At 37.1% G+C, this 4795-nt stretch overlaps 1 protein-coding gene across 3 annotated transcripts in view; it reads left to right on the top strand.

Annotated features, from left to right (window-relative positions):
• LOC106877543 (uncharacterized) overlaps positions 1-4795 on the top strand; it is a 40384-nt gene that overhangs the window by 21095 nt on the left and 14494 nt on the right. Inside the window, exon 2 of one of the 3 annotated variants that reach the window (XM_014926471.2) lies at positions 2947-3008. The exons of the other annotated variants lie outside the window; for them this stretch is intronic. The gene's annotated coding sequence lies outside the window, so the exon portion shown is untranslated. The remainder of the gene's footprint in view (positions 1-2946; positions 3009-4795) is intronic. 3 annotated transcript variants of the gene reach the window in all.

The raw sequence follows: 4795 nt of genomic DNA, 5'->3' as shown, positions 1-4795 counted from the left end.
TATATATATATATATATATTTATAAATATGCATGTATGTATGTACAAATATATTTATGCATATATGTGTGTGTGTGTGTGTGTATATACATATATATAATACATGTATATATATGTGTGTGTGTATAATTTGTAACCTTTAGCAGATATGCCTTGGTTCTTGCGAACATCTAAATCACAGAAGTCTGGGTCAAGTTCTGCAGATTCGGGACACAAGAAATTCTGCCATTCCAATAGGAAAAAATCGAATGAAAGATTTTTATGTAATTTTTATTTGCTGAAATTTCTGAAATCTTATTTCTCCATTTGTGTGCTCAGCCTTGTCATAGACTGTGAGTCAATAATGAACAATGATTGCCCGTAAAGAAGGAGTGCATACCAAAAGTGGTCCCTGTTTATTATTAAGCTTGGCATTTATTTTATCGGCCCCTTTTGCCGAACTGCTAAGTTATGGGGACATAAACACACCAACACTCGTTGTCAAGTGTTGATGGGGGACACAAAGAAACACACATATATACAACAGGCTTCTTTCAGTTTCCATCTACCAGATCCACTCACAAGGCATTAGTCAACCTGAGTTTACAGTAGCGAAAGACACTTGCCCAAGGTGCCACGCAGTGGAACTGAACCCGGGACCATGTGGCTGGGAAACAAACTTCTTACCACACAGAATCACTTGAATTGCCTAAGAGAAATGGTAATGCTATTTAAGTTGCTTACTGACATTATGACAAATCATTTTGTGCTTTTGAAGGCTTGTAGAATTAAAAAAAAAAATAAAAGAATCCCTTGCTTGGAAAACAGGTTGAGTGATAGCAGCAGGAAGGGGCAGATAGCTGCCAGAGCCTGCCTTGAATGTTGTGCCCCGTAGCATGAAAAACAGACATTAGTTGAACAAAGGAAGGAAGGAATTTGATACAGGTTATTTGAGGTAAGGTGATGCTAAAAGAGTTAACGCTGTATATATAAAGCTGTGATGGACATAAAAAACTCTTAATGTATGTATAAAGCCATAATTTTATTATAGATGTAAATCTTTCTATTGTCACTGGATTATTAATATTCATTGTAATCTTTCATTTACCTCAGGCAGCTCCATAACATGCAAGCATTTGTGTGTGTATATGTATGTTTATGTATGTATGTATATATATGTGTGTATATGTATGTATATATATATATGTATGTATATACATGTATGTATATATATATATATATGTATATGTATATACATATGTATATATGTGTGTGTATATAGACTTATATATGTTTACATATCCTGTATTTCATTGATAATGTTTACAATGATCTCCTTTGGATCGTTTTGTTTGACTGTCATTGTAAAAATATTCTGTTTGTTACAAACTGGACAAGTCTTACCTGTGCACCACCACCCCTTTTACGCCCCCCTGGGGGCAGGTGAGGCAGTGTGTTGAACTTTTCTTCTTACAACTTAACCCATCACCTTAGCCCTGAGTACCTTCAATCAGGTCCACTCAATTGCAAGCACTCAGATTAGGTTTCCAATGTGACGATACCTTCCTTTTTTCTTCCCTTTCTCCCACCAATCTCATAGACCCTGTAAAAGGTCACAGGTATTCCCTGCCCTCCTGACTAAATCATCATCATCATCATTCAATGTCCCTTTTCCTGGCATGGGTTGGACAGTTTGATTGGAGATGGCAAACTGGAGAGCTGCCCCAGGCTCCAAGTATCTCTTGTGGCATGGTTTCTACAGCTGGATGCCCTTCCTAATAATGCCAACCACTTTACAAAGTGTACTGGGTGCTTTTTATGTGGCACCGGCACAAGTGCTTTTTCTGTGGCACCAGCACAAGCAATAAACGAAAAAAAAAAACCTCTACCCTTGAGAATGCCTGAAAAAATTCTGGATGGACAAACCTCACCAGGAAATTGAACTCAGAACGCAGTGTGTGTAAGCAAATGCTGTTGAGCATTCCATTTGATGCTGTAAGAAATCTACCGATTCATTGTCTAAGAACTCAATGAGAAGAAAAGGAAAGATTAGAAAACGTCACTTTATGATTCATGACCCAGAAAAAAACTCTGAGGTGATTGTCACTGTAGGAACACCTTTGATTATATTGTCCAACTACTTGATTAGGTCAAACCTGGGCTTAGCAACAACATGTATTGGTGAGTGAGATTTACCCCAAGTTCCATAAATAATGGTTATTTTCAAAACTTCAGCGTCTAGCATGATTTCTTGGTTGTAATTAATTTAATTAAGTGCTGTTCTAACTTTTTAATGAGCAGATAAGCATTGTGCCTAATTCAAAATCTGAGACTACATACCTCCTTACTTTACAGACCAACTGCAATCCACTTTGGGAGTGGAGAGGGATACAATCTAAAGAGGCTCAAAGCTATAATAATCCACTTCCTGTTTACTTTGTCTTTCTTTTTAAGTTTTCACGAATCTTATTGTTTATTCACACTGAACCATAAACCTATCTATGATATATATATATATATATATATATATATGTAGGTATGGCTATGTGATTAGGTTATTGGCTTCAGAAATACATAGTTACATGTTTGATTATACAGCACAGTACCATGGTTGACTTTGTAAAGTGCCGTGTATATATTATATTGTATACATGGCACTCAATGTGTTGACTGAAAATATCTGAAGTGGCTGATTGGCTGGATGTCTTGTCCCTTCCTTGTTTTTCTATTTGACTGATTTTAGATTGGAAAAAAAAAAGAAAAGAATATAAACACACTCAAACACACTGGTTTAGATAGACACTTGTATAATAATTGTCATTTCAATCAGAATTGGCGGAGGAAATAAAAACGAAGGCTAATATTTCATGGATGAGTTGTGTTGAAGTTTTTATCACGTTGTATTATATATTGAATCAAAATCCATTATATAAATGTGTGTGTTCTTTTATTCTATTACTTGTTTCAGTTATTTGACTACGGCCATGCTGGAGCACTGCCTTTAGTCGAACAAATCAACTCCAGGACTTTGTAAGCCTAATACTTGTTCTATCTGTCGCTTGGTACATAATTCCTCTAACTTATCCAAATTCATGCCTATGTCCATTTGAGTTACTTCCCTTAGCTCGTTTTATTTATCTACTTATTTATTTATTTTAGAACACTGTCATTCAAACATCTGGTATTTTGTGATCCAGGCTTGGTCTCGTACTGTGTCAGCAGCCACAATATGCTTCTGTCGCAGCAAGAACTGAAACCAAACCATATTGAAATTCTTGATATTTTATTCTTCCTCAGGGATGTAATTTAATATCTGCGATAACGAACGGATTTCTTTTTCTCATTTCTGCTGATTCTTGCATTCTTCTACTTGTTTCAGTCATTGGATTGTGGCCATACTGGAGCACTGCCTTTAGTTGATCAAATCATGCCCAGTGCTTATTATATGGGATTTATTCTACTAGCTTCTTTTTTCCACACTGTTAAGTTAGTTATGGGAACATAAACAAACCAACACCAGTTGTCAAGTGGAAAAGGACAAATACACACACACGCCCATATAAATTCTATGCTTCTTGAAATTCACCAATGCTACCCGTGACAAGAAGTTTGCTTCCCAACCACATTGTTCCAGTTTCTATCCCTCTGTGTGTCACCTTGGATAAGTGTCTTCTACAATAACCTTGGGCTATCCAAAGCCTTGTCAGTGGATTTGGTCGGCAGAAACTGAAAGAAGCCCATCGTGTGTATCATCGTCATTTAGCATCCATTGTCCATGCTGGCATGAGTTGGACAGTTTGACCAGGGCTGCACCAGACTCCAGTCTGATTTGGCATGCTTTCTATGACTGGATACCATTCCTAACACCAACCACTCCAAGAGCGTAATGGGTGCATTTATGTGCCATTTGCGTGACACTGGTATTTGCTACAACTGCAATTTTACTTGCTTTGATGGGTTTCCTTCTCAAGCACAACATAATGCCAAAGGTCTTGGTCATTGCCTCTGTGAGGCCCAACAATCGAAAGGGGCTCAGCTACTTTGCCTCCATGAAGCCCAACACTCGAAAGATGCTTTTTCTATGCCACTGGCACGGGTGCCAATTACGTGACACCAGCGTCAGCCATGACTATGATTTCACAGCACATTGCCAAATGTCTCAGTCATAAGTCATTACCTCTGTGAGGCCCAAGGTTTGAAGATCATGCTTCACTCCCTCATCCTATGTCTTCCTGGGTCTACCTCTATCACAGGTTCCAAAAATTACACCAGGTGCATCTTATGGAGTTTTTACCTACATCTTTTCTACAGATGGAGCAGGGCCATCTACCTGAGGGATTTGCGGTTTGTCTGCCTTCCTACTTACTAAGACTTTGTTTCTTTTCTAGGTTAACCCAAAGGCCCTTATATATATATATGATCTTCTGCATGGTCATTGAATCTACTAAAAATAGAAGCAAACATCCCCCTCAAAGTACACCCTGTCCTCTTATATATTATTGTAGTCTTAAAAACAGAGAAGGATCATCAATGCTTAAAGACCCACTTAGTCAAGCCTGACCTGGGGTTAAACAACAAAACAAAATTTTGATGTGCATAGATTGTTTATTTGTTTATGTGTTTATTTATCTGCTCAACTAAATTTTCCATTTGAAACCTAACACTTAATATTAACAGTATGTTTGTAATTTAATGGAAGAAGTAGGTCAACCAAGCTAAGAACTGGTTACAACTACAGAGATGCATGGTGTTTTTTTTTATATTCTATGTATTTTCATTTTGATTTGATTTTACATTTTTTTTTTTTTTTTTTTTTT

Source organism: Octopus bimaculoides, chromosome 20 (genome assembly GCF_001194135.2).
Source record: "Octopus bimaculoides isolate UCB-OBI-ISO-001 chromosome 20, ASM119413v2, whole genome shotgun sequence".
Taxonomy (NCBI): domain Eukaryota; kingdom Metazoa; phylum Mollusca; class Cephalopoda; order Octopoda; family Octopodidae; genus Octopus; species Octopus bimaculoides.
Note: the sequence above shows the minus strand (reverse complement) of the source record. Positions and strands in the feature narration are given on the sequence as shown.